Here is a 12,583-nt window from a genome sequence, read left to right as displayed (position 1 = left end):
GAATGGGTAACCACTAGACACCTTTTCTGTGGTAAAATTGATAGAACTTTCCATTTGAGTGACCACACCCAGGGATAAGAGGAACTGAGAGGTTGAAACTAAATTTCCAGCTGGGAAACAATATTTTGAACAGACGGCCATGCTATTCACTACTGACTGAACAGCGGTGTGGTATTCTACCCATGAAAAATTTATTGTGCGCGCTGAGTTTAAGATGTGCTGCAAACATTTGGATACAAGCATTTAAGAGTTCTAGGCTGGGCCATGCCTGTTGTTTAAAGCTGAAGTAGGAATTAAGACCGTACGATGGGGTGTGGTGACTGTGGACCCGAAGAAAAACAACTGGAAGAGCTGAAAACCCTCAGCCATGCAGCTGTTCACCACTCTCAGAGCCCTGCAGGGTGAACGAGCTCTTGAAATTAATCCTGGGTTAATTTCGTGGAGTAGGACAGGAACAGTAGAGACATATATGGAATCCCTAAACAGAGCAGCTGCTTACTCTTCTGCACGGTAATCTGATGACTATTCACTCAGCTTCAGTGGGGTATTTGGTTATATGAAATATTCTTATGCCGTGTGATTCTTACTAATGCTCTTTGACTGTACGGAGAGATTCACAGGAAGGTTTTTTGTTTGTTTGTTTGTTTGTTTGAAGTAGAATTACAGTGTTTATACTGTATAGAAAGTTTGGAAACATCATGAGTTGTTCTAATGAGCAGAAGTTGCTGTTAAACTTGGAGTGCTCTACGGATCATGAACCACAAAGGCTCCTCTACCTGTGCTTTTGCAGTTATCAAAGAAAGCAAGGTCACATTGGAAATTTGCCTGCCCCCAGCTCTGTAGTGTTTAGTAACTGATTGCTTTTTCAGTTGGCATTTACTGGAAAGCAATAATTTAATAAGCTCATGATAGCCTTTAAATAATTATCTGACAGACTAAGAGGCTTTTCTTCCTTTTTACTTGGCTCCGATGCCTAGGGACTATTGTTTGGTTCTGTTTTCTTTCTTTCCTTTTTGTAAGGCATGAAAGAGTTGAAACTCTAAAGCAACCCTCTTTTGGTGTGTACTGGGGTTACTTAGTTAAAAAACGAGTTCAGCGAGTTTTAAAGAAAAGGCCCGTTGGTTAAGTAGAAGACAAATATTTTCTTTAGTGTTGAGCGGGAAAGGCAAGTCTCAGGTGACACCTCACTGTTCCATCACCTCTCGCCAGAGCCCTTTTACTGCAGAGAACAGGGAATCAACAGGTAATGCATTTAAAATAAGGAGAATTTACATCAGAAAAGAAACCTGTCTCCTCCTATAATTCAGAAAGAGGCAATGATGTGGTTTCACCCAGCACCTCTGGTTTTGGTTTGGTATGTAAAAAACGACAGCAAACAAACAAGAACAGCAACAAAAAACAAAACAAAACAAATTTATACAATTATTTGGATATGTTTTTTGACAAGATTGGACTAATTCAAGAGGGTGAAATGGAGACACTAAATATAGAAAAGATGGAGAAAAGTAATGACTGTCCCTCTGTGAGCATGTATGTGGTAGAGCCAGCACATTCCCTCACCCCCGATGCCTCTGAAAGCTTTACTGATCCCTTGGAAGGACGCTATATCTGTGCACAGTGTACATGAACTGACACTTCCTCTAGAGAGAAGGATTTCTCTTAACAGGGATCCAGGGAAGTCAGTTTGAAAAAGTGAGATCCCAAAGTGTTCCATTTTCGAGCTGTGGAAGTTGAATATTACTGAGAATGACTGAAGCCTGCTACTTCTGGTACCTTCGAAGTTTAAAGGAAAGTTTAAAGTTGTCTCAAGGCACTTAATAAGGTATTCACGGTTTCTGCGGTTATGTAGGAATATCCTTGCAGGAGAAGCCCCATGTCGGCTCCACAAATAGATATTCTTTTACGGAGGTACCAGAGTAAGAAAAAAGGCAAAACGTCATGGCATCCCTGGAGTAGGGAACGTAAGTTCAGTCTCATGTCTAAGTCTGCTTTAAGGATGCCTGTAGCACCCTGAGGTGAGGTAGCCTTGGTGAAGGACAGAAGGATATACAAAACTGTGCAGTCTAAAAGAGAAAACCCTATGGTTATAATATCATTGTTCCACCTCTGTGGTTTCTGAAATTTGCAATATGTGTTTCATTAAGGGACAGTACTAAAAATATTTCATTTATGGTCCGGACTCAAATGAATGAGGACGGGTGTCCGAAAGCCTTGCAGAATGATTGGGTAGTGGAGGTGCTCAGAGCAGGAACTGTGTTCAGAATACAATTATCTTTCACAGTAATTTTGGCCATATCAAGGCTGGCTAGAAGAATATGGTCTCTGGAAAAATTAGACAGCAATTCTCAAATGTTTGTTCTTTCTGGAAAGCTCCAATAAACGACATGTAGCAAATATTTTTCTTATAGAAGTAGCACTCTGCATTTATCCTCATTACTATTTCACTAGCATCCATTCTGAGAGCAGAACGTATTTTAGAAGTTCTTACTTTGAAACTCTCTTTATACCTCGAATATATAATCAAAACTAAATGATTATGAAGTGACTTTTATAAGAACAAGTGTTCCATTTATGTATTGAGACAGAATTTTAAATATGAGTGTGTGTGTGTGTGTGTGTGTGTGTGTGTGTGTGTGTGTGAAGTATGTATTTGAAATGTCTAAGGGCCATGAAGATTTGGGAGAAACTCATTTGGCACTGCTTTTCCATGTGTGCTTTTTTAGGGGAACATAATCTTTTCTAACCGTCAATTATAGAGGAAACTGCATTTTGCATCGATATAAGCAAGTTGAGAGGATTCAAGACCTCCACATTGGCTCTTGAATTAATTGGTCTCAATTGTAGTTCTGGTATGCAAGCCCAAAGCACATGCCCCGACCAGGCAAAACAGGGCACATACATTAAACCGCTTTTCCGTGTTAAAGTTAACTTTTCTTCTGTCTCCTCCAGACCACAGTGATCAAATGCCACATTTTCAGGAGGCAGTAAGGAATGTGGTCCTGGCAAACGAAATAGTTCGAGGAGCAGCTTAGAGCTCCCATAGTTACAGAGGAAGGAAAATAAACGACTAGGTAACTGGAGAACTTTATCTCTTAAAAAATAATAGGTCAAATTCAGTCCTGTCTACACTTTGCTCCAGAGACAGAGGGATACACAAAATGGGGCTGGAGACATGGTTCAGCAGTTAAGAGCCGAGCCCTGACTGCTCTCACAGAGGACCTGGGTTTGATTGTCAGTATCGTCATGGAGATTACAACCATTTTAGCACCAGTTTCAGAGGACTTGATGCCTTCTTCTGGCTTACAAGACAAGCAGGTACAACAGTCGTGTGTGTGTGTGTGTGTGTGTGTGTGTGTGTGTGTGTGTGTGTACAAAGAACAACCAACCTCCAAGGAAGAAAGTAAATGAACTGGCTTAGATCAGCTGCTGAGCACCATGAACATTACGTGGTCTCCGTGTCCCCGTTTCCATGTCTTGCTACCATGCCATCCCAGTTTTCTTTCCCTTTCTTTATTCCAGTGCCCTTGGCCCTCCATTTCTCTTCCTATCTGTGGCTTTTTTTCTACCCCTTTCTGTCATCTTTCTTCCTTCTCTGTCTCATACATCTGTTTTTTTTCTACCACCACACATCTGGTGCTCCCCAAGTCCTTTCTTTCCCTTTCTACAGTGCCTACTTCAGTGCCTACACCTTGCATCCAGGATGCAAATTTGGACAGGTTTCTGAGGTGAGGAGATCAGGGTGCCTGGTAAAGGCTTTGAGGTACAGGGATTATAAAATATTTAATACGTGAATGTATTGAGGTTTTGTAAGATTAAGGTTCCTAGAAGAACACATAAAGGGTAAAGACTCAACTGAATGTGCCTCAGTGCTGCTCATGAATTAAACTAAGTGAATGCTCGTGATTTGTTTTTATCATTTTTACATTAAGAAAATTCCTCAGATAGAGGATAATTGCAGTAGAAGCCTAATTACATGCTCACAGACCACAGTCTTTCTGTTCCAATGCATTAATGACTTCTTTTGTGTTGTAATTATTACATTCATCAGGGCATGGTAAGCGTTGCCTTTGCAATAATCATGTGGGGAACCCGGGATGCCAAGTGGGGGATATGACACCGAAGAGCGAGCCAGAGATTTGAAATGGGTTCATTCTACCGAACTGAAAACCACAGCAGAACTTTGACCAAGTTACTGCAAGTCGCTGACTCACTGATTATTTTGTGATAATTTTCAAAATTAAAAAAAATCCAATAATAGTGTCATCTGGCACTGTAAACAAGTGAAGATAAGTTCAAGGCATCATGATTTATAGGTTTGACTCTGGGTTAGAAGAATAAATGAGTAGCTATTGGTTGACACAGATTCATAAAGCGAAATTGAACTCCTGATGAATTCTTGAAGTTTCAAATTGTAGGAGTAAGTATGGATGTGGGTACCTTGTACAACTCAGTATATATTTTAAAACTTGAAAAGACCATGAAGAATAGAAAGAAAGGTGAACTTAACAGTTAAAATTCTTCAATGCACCCCAAAAAACCACGAGTATTGGACCCATATAATAAATGGGTCATTTCTGAAGTTCTCTTAAGCAGGGAATTCTTGCTGTTTTTATTCTGAAATGACAAAAGCATACAAACTAATCTTGTATCTTCAAAATCCTCCAAAAAAGTGGGAGGAATCAGAACATCAAGCCTTTATTATTTATAGAATTAAAGGACATCCCACAATCATACTAACGGTGTTTAGATCTTTAAGAATAGATGGCAGAATCTTGAATACGTCTCCTCTAGGACACAGAAGAGTCTGGAAAGACCCAGAAGCGAAAAAAGTTCTTCTGTTCTACCTTGTGCAATGTGAGGGCCATGGTAGGACCAGAATTTCAGAGGCAAGAACCAGGAAGCATCCGCTGAGGAGGAGAGAGAGGGCTGGCTTTCACAGCTCTGTGGCAACAGTCGTGGCAAGTCCTCTCCCTTCTTTTCCTTCCTCCATCTCCTTCTTTCCTTCTCCCTCTCTCATTTCCCCTCGTTGCTCCCCTCTTTTCCTTCCTCCATCTCCTTCTTTCCTTCTCCCTCTCTCATTTCCCCTCGTTGCTCCCCTCTGCTCTTCGTTGCTTTACTTTATCTCTAGCAGTCGCCTGTTCCTTGTCTCCCTCATCTTCCTTCTCCCTCCCTCTCTCACAATTTCCATCTATTTCTACTCTATGTCTGCGTTTTTGTGCTTCCCATCTTTTTTTTCTGCCAAGTCCTTTATAAGGACTGGGAATTTGTAGACATTAGTGTTCATTAAAGCATCTCCAATGGAGTATTAAGCTTATTTGGCATAAATCAGAACCTCATCTATAGGAATCGAAGGGTTTGCCAATGGCTGGGAAGCAAATGCAATGGAGAGTGTTTCCTATGTCCTTAGACTTCTTAAAAGATTAGTGTTTCTGCCTATTTGTTAAATACGCCAACAGAGACCATATCATGTCCCCAGGTCTTGCCTTCAGCAACCCTACCTATTGATATCAAAATAATCTTCCAAACTACCAGTCAGCCATTTATTTCTAGGTATTTTGCTGGATTATTAGGTCTCAGAGGACTTTAAGGCCAGAAAAACCTATGATTGCATTAAAGGCTCTGTTCTTTAGTTAACAGGACCTGCCTTGATTTCATTATAACTGGGATGGGCAACGTTATCACTCTATGCATGATGCTTAAAATATTTTCTAGCATATAGTATGTATTGTGCAAAAATGCTTGTTTATTTTTGTTTTGGAGCACCAATATTTCTCTTAAGGAAAGGATTATGTGAAGGGTACAAGGGAGGGAACTTGTAGGATAGAGGCAGCCAACAAGACAGTAGAGGTAACTGCTATGCCCTCTGCCTGAGAAGTTACCTGGAATTTGGAATAGGAGTGCAGTCAGTGGGAGTGACCAGCCAGAGGGCCAGCCAACACCAGGGCTCCAGGGAGGGGCTGCAGGGAAGACAGGAACCGTGGCAAGTTAGTCTAGCTAAAGCTTGTTCTGAGTAGTTGTGTACTTTACAGAAGCCTTTCCTCATTCCTTGAGATTTTAGTCAAAAACACCTGTGAGCATAGTCTATACCAGCGGACATAGTCTATACTGGTGAGCATAGACTGTACCGGAGAGCACTGTCTGTGCTGGCCGGCGAGCAGTCTGTACCTGCCGCACTTTAGAAACAGGCTTTAGGAAAGGCTGTTTTCTTCTGAAAGAACGCTGGCCTGCACAAGTCAGGAAGATGATCTGTAAACTGCATCAGCACTCTGCAAGTATTTCCTCCTCTTTGCCCCATTCTAGATTCCCCAGAGGGAGTACAAGACGAAAACATTTTTACCCACTGCTTGCAGGAAAGTGGCTTAGCCTATTCTATTTAAACCTCAAAGGACAGTGTGACCCCAGCTAAATTTAGGCCAATCATATATTACACAACCTTCGGGAGGCATGTGTACAGATAAAGAAACTGAGGCTTCTGGAAGTCTCTGTCACGGCTGGCACTGAAAAGCAGGTGCCCTTCTAACTTCTGCTGCGGTTGCTGCTGTCCAGGCTCATAGGATCAGCATGTTCAGGAGGGGCTGCCTCTTGCTTTAAACTACTGACAAGGTGCTCAGCCCAGAATTCAAATCTTCAATCCAGAGACTGTGCTAACTTTCCCAATTGGAATATTGGATTCTTCAAATTAGGCTGGAGAAAATGTCCCCTGGGACATTTATTTCCTCATTTTGTATGGACTAGACTTCGGGTCTCAGGATCCGTCCTTGAGCTTGACTTGGTGAAGAGTGTTTAAATCAGTTGACATGAAAGGGAGTCTTGCTTCAGGGTAACATTGTACATTCTCTCTCTCTGTCTCTCTGTCTCTCTCTCTCTCTCTGTCTCTCTCTGTCTGTCTCTCTGTCTGTCTCTCTCCCTCCCTCTGTCCCTCCCTCTGTCCCTGCCTCCCTCCCTCTCTTCTCTTTTCTCTCTGCCCAACTCCCTTCCCTCTGAGCTCTGTCTATCTGCCAGGGCACCTGCCTTGCACCATTTGCTGTGCCTCTTTGACACTGCCATCTGCCTTCCTGCCAAGATTTCCACGTTGGACTTGCCAGCGAATTCCCCTCATACCCCGTTCCGCTTGACCGCCTGAATTTACACTGCCTTTTGATGAGTCTTTGCTGGAGTTCCAGTCACACTCTAATTGATTGGTCTAGATGTTAGGTTCTGGCCATCCTCATCTGCTCCCATAACTGAGTGAAATGGGGCTGTCTGCTTGCAACAGCTCGACGTGCCACAGATTGGGTAAGTTTGTCTGGGAGACTTGGAGGCTAATTGAGGGCTGGCAGTGGAGCAGAAGGAAAAGGGGAACTGACTTATGTCATTTATCTGTAGGTAAGTTGATCACAGCAAGGGGAAGAAAAAAATGGGGAGAGAATCAATTTAGGTAGCACACATTTCCTGTTGGATTCTTAGTTTTCATGTCTGATCTCAGGAATGGCCACTGGGACTTTGAAGTGACTCTATGGTCAATTCTCCATCCCAGGCTGACTGCTATTTATTCTTAAGCTTTCTTCCTGGTAATGAGAACTACTTCATCTCTTCAGGACAGACTTGAAAAGATGTGTGTGTGTGTGTGTGTGTGTGTGTGTGTGTGTGTGTGTGAGAGAGAGAGAGAGAGAGAGAGAGAGAGAGAGAGAGAGAGAGAGAGAGAGAGAGAGAAACAGGGACTTAATAAAACATTAGCAGAAAACCTCTCTCTCTGTCTCTCTCTGTCTCTCTCTGTCTCTCTCTCTCTCTCTTTCACACACACACACACACACACACACACAACTAAAACCCATACATAATTTAATTTTTACCAGCTATTTTGGGAAGTATGTAAACGTTTTCTAAAGTCTTTGCTACAGCTACTTACAGTGACTTTGAGGATAAAGTTAAATGATGTCAAGGGACAGAAGGGTCCATACTTCATTAAATGTGATTGTGGGAGTTCCCAAGGGGAGTCATATGTTCCCAAAAGGTTTTCAGCCCTATCCTGCAGAAATTAGTGGGCAACTTATATTTCTTTCTAAGAAAGAATACCAAAGGACGTTGGCGTAGAGGACATTGGCTACCATGAGCTCCGGTGCATTGTTGCCGAAACCACAGATGTATGGTATGGTTTTCTGGCCAAGTGTCTGCAGGTTCAGATTGTCGGCGCATTTGTTGTGGCTCTAGGAGTTGCTGCTGCCTATAAGTTTGGTGTGGCTGAACCAAGAAAGAAGGCTTATGCAGATTTCTACAGGAATCATGATTCCATGAAAGATTTTGAAGAGACGGGGAAGGCTGGTGTCTTTCAGCGTGCGAAGAATTCTCTGGATTGTGCTCCATAGAAGTTCATTGCTGACCTGTGTTCCTGAACTAAGAAACATGAATATGTGGGCTAAGGAGTAGTTTCTCTCAATAAACAATAATTATATGGACAAAAGAAAAGAAAGAACATCAGTCATAGAAAGATAAAACCTCATGGTCATCATCCATGCCATTTAAGTAAATGTGGCGTCACCAACCACTAAAGGACAATAAAGACATTAGTTCTTTCTCATTTATCAATCAGTCATATGTGCATCCGTAATATGAAATATGAAATAGAAATTTACTTCAGGTCCAGATCATAAAATATGGTTTTGGCTAGCAACCACACTTATGCACACACCTTTATGCACATGTCTACACACACACACATAGCTGCACATCTACACACAGACATAGATACACATACAGCAAGAGAAAGTTTAAATTCCAATGATACTATTTTTGTACAAACTAAATTCTCACCAATCAGCTGAATTTACATACAGTACTTTCATAGGTGGTAGGATGAGCATATTTATCTTTAGGGAAGGTAAATGGAAGTCATTTTAACCCAGGGACTAAACCACCAACCAAAGAGTACACATGGAGGGACCCATGGCTCCAGGCACATATGTAGCAGAGGATGGCATTGTCTGGCATCAATAGGTGAAGCCCTGGTGCTGTGAAGGCTCCATGCCCCAGTGTAGGGGAGTGCCAGGACAGCGAGGTGGAAGTGGGTGGGTGGGAGGGGAGCATCCTCATAGAAAGAGGAGGAAGGGGATGGGGGAACTGGGAAAGGGGATAACATTTGAAATGTAAATACATAAAATATCCAATAAAAAAAGATCAAACATTTTACTACTATAATTGAATAAACATTCAATGAAGTGTCTAGTTGGAGCAGGAACTGAAGGAATAGAACGAAAGGGTGTGTCACAGTTTGCTTAACCTTTCTCTAATTGTACCCTGAACATGACAAAACTGATATCCTGATACAGTGGAGTGATTTGTAAGGACTCGATTAGAGAACGTGGGCTAGTTAAATAGACCTGCATTCTTTCCTTTCCTTTACATGTTTATTTTCAAATAGCTGAATTTAGATTTTTCATAACGGAAAGGCAGTTTTAGACTTTCTACGTTGTGTTGTTTTGCTTTCTGAAGAGAAAGTGTAAGTTGTAAATTGAGAGCTGGAATTTCTCAAGAGCTTTGATTCTCTTAGGTCTGAATTCCTAGTAATGATTCAGTGGCTATCCACTGAGTGCAACTGGGCTGTTGGTTCCAATGCCTGCTGACATCAGGTACAGGCATACTTATTGCTAGCAACTAATTCATCCTTGTGTATGTAACAGGGTCATAGGAAATAACGCAAGTGTGACAACTTCCCATAGTATCGAAGGGTGTGTGTGTGTGGGGGGGGTGAACGGGTGGGGGAGGGAGATCCACAGGGAGGAAGCAATTTCTTTTCCTTCCAGAAATAGTGCTGACTGAATGTGAAGTCTGGATTCACATACTGGCTTTGTGACTGTGAGAGGAAGCTGAAGACAGAGAGGTGATACAGGTATGTGGGGAGAGGCAAGGGAGACGAGATCTGACTCCCTTGACTGTTACGAAGTAAAAAGCTGTGTTTGTCAATTCTCTGTCAAGTAAAATGCTCTGCTTGCCTAGTGGACTGGCTTTTTTTTTTTAATTAACTTGAACATTTCTTATTTACATTTCGAGTGTTATTCCCTTTCCCGGTTTACGGGCCAATATCCCCCTAACCCTTCCCTCTTCCCTTCTTTATGGGTGCTCCCCTTCCCATCCTCCCCCCATTGCCACCCTCCCCCCAACAATCATGTTCACTGGGGTTCAGTCTTAGCAGGACCCAGGGCTTCCCCTTCCACTGGTGCTCTTACTAGGCTATTCATTGCTACCTATGAGGTTAGAGTCCAGGGTCAGTCCATGTATAGTCTTTGGGTAGTGGCTTAGTCCCTGGAAGCTCTGGTTGCTTGGCATTGTTGTTCATATGGGGTCTCAGGCCCCTTCAAGCTCTTCCAGTTCTTTCTCTGATTCCTTCAACGGGGGTCCTGTTCTCAGTTCAGTGGTTTGCTGCTGGCATTCACCTCTGTATTTGCTGTGTTTTGGCTGTGTCTCTGTGTCTCTCAGGAGAGATCTACATCCGGCTCCTGTCAGCCTGCACTTTGCTTCATCCATCTTGTGGACTGGCTTTTTGAGTAGAATTTCTAGTTTTCAAATTCGTATGTTTAAGTGTAGTTAGAGAAATCTTAGGCTGTTCAGTTAAATAATAATTTCAGGTAAACATTGAAAGCTATATATAGTGGTATTAGGTCTGGGGAACATTGGGGCATTTTTGTTTGTTTGAAATTCCAATTTGACTAGATATTTTACTTTAAAAAAAAAAGAAAAAATTTATTTTTGCAGCAGGGTTTCACTATGTAGTCCTGGCTGTCCTGGAGCTCACTGTGCAGACCAGGCTGGCCTTGAACTCACAGAGATCCTCTTGCTTCTTCCTCGTGAGTAATTGGATTAAGGCATGCATTACCTTGCATTTTGTCTGGATATCTTAAACTTATAGTACAGTGGAGGTTACTTGATTCAGCTAGATAATTTTTTTTTTTGTCTTTTTGGTCTTAGTAGGCAAATGCTTTCAGAAGATAAAGGTAAGAATATATCTTATAGCTTTAGTATGTGTGTTTGACATAGAAGTAGTAAGAAATGACCAGTCTGTCTTCCTCCTTGGAGCCCGTCAGTGGATCCCCACCCAGATTTGAGATGCTGTGTACAGATTGACAGTGGCGAGAGGAAGACAAACCTCATTTAGAAACCAAATTTCAGATTCTCCTTTACTCGATCCCCGTGTGGTCCTGAAGCAGTCCATTGAGTCACCATACTCTATCACTGCTCTGAGAAGTTAATGCTTCATTGTAGGAAACAGCCATTATGTCCTATACGTAAGATCCGTTTAAGAAAAACAAAACAAAACAGAACAAAACAAAACGACAACAAAAAAAGCAAAACCCAAACCCAAGACCCCATTAGCCTCTTTTCACGACTGTCAAGAACTGCATTTTATGCTCAGAAACCAGCAAAACTCTTTCCTGTATCCTAGCACCTGGCTGTCCCTTCTTCCCCACACCGAGTGGAATGGGTTGGGCAGGTGTGGTGGCTTACAGAGGGAGAGACGAGCCTTCCTCTGTCTTACCACACGGCTGAGTTTTGCTTTTAACTCTGGAATCGATAAGTGGATGCTTGTAAATGCATTCACATTATCACCTTTAAATAGACAGGAAAGGACTGTTGTACCTTTTCTCAGCAGGCAGGGACTTACATTTTTAATATCTTCAGCTGGGGAGAGGCACAGTAAAGGCCGCACAATCAAATATTACTTAATGAAGTACATGCAGCCTTAGAGTGGGCTCCTGCCTCCCTGGCAATGAGTAGAACACACAAATATGTTACTCCTTACTGGAATGGTAATGATGCCCATGTAGCAAATGTTGGTTGAGAAAGCTACAGAGCCTACAAAATGACTGCCGTGACACCCATCACTATGGCCAAGAGCTTCCAAGCAGGAGAAGTTATAAAGGCAGAATGAGGGCAGAGAAGTGGCAAGAGTGGTCGATTAGAGGCCGTGCCAGTTGCCCATTTATTTTAAATGTGACAAGGTCTCTCATACTGAAGTTGACTAAGCTCCTGAAGACCATTTGTCAGGAATATTAGAGGAATAACTAGTTGTTTTCTTCTTGCTTAGAAAGAGGGAAAGTGAGGGATTTAATCCCACCACACCCAAAGTTCTTTTGCTCATCTGAGGCTTCTCGGAAAGCCTAGTAGATGTTTAAACTTTACTGCACACCCAGTTGCTTTGGAAATGTGAAGTTAATGGCATGCTTAGGCCGCACTTTGGAGACTCCGACCTCGGTGTGCTGGAGTTCCCCAGAGCATCAGGGTTTTTCTAGATTCCAGACGGTAGCCTGACTCCAACTGCACTAAGAGGTGGCCATACTAAGCTACTACTGTGGCTTTCTTTTGGTCCCACATTTCTTATTTACTATGAAGAGAGAGAACAGTGTGCTTCTAAAGACCTTTTATCTATATTTTTATTTTATCATGCTTGGGTAGGTGACCCATAAGAGTTTATGGGTTATGCAGAAAGCACTTACCAATCTTCTAACAATGGAAGACAGTTTTTTTTTTTTTTAAATCGTTGGCATTGTTCTCCCTTTTAATGGCAAAGGCTGCCTTGTGTGAGGAAATTTTTATGGCTCTCAGGAGGTGT

At 42.2% G+C, this 12,583-nt stretch overlaps 1 pseudogene; it reads left to right on the top strand.

Annotated features, from left to right (window-relative positions):
* The first annotated feature begins 7,734 nt into the window (after nucleotides 1-7,734).
* Nucleotides 7,735-9,035, top strand: LOC134486739 (cytochrome c oxidase subunit 6C-2-like; annotated as a pseudogene).
* The last annotated feature ends 3,548 nt before the right edge of the window (nucleotides 9,036-12,583 follow it).

Source organism: Rattus norvegicus, chromosome 4 (assembly GCF_036323735.1).
Source record: "Rattus norvegicus strain BN/NHsdMcwi chromosome 4, GRCr8, whole genome shotgun sequence".
Lineage (NCBI taxonomy): Eukaryota > Metazoa > Chordata > Mammalia > Rodentia > Muridae > Rattus > Rattus norvegicus.
This window is presented reverse-complemented; position numbering and strand designations above follow the sequence as displayed.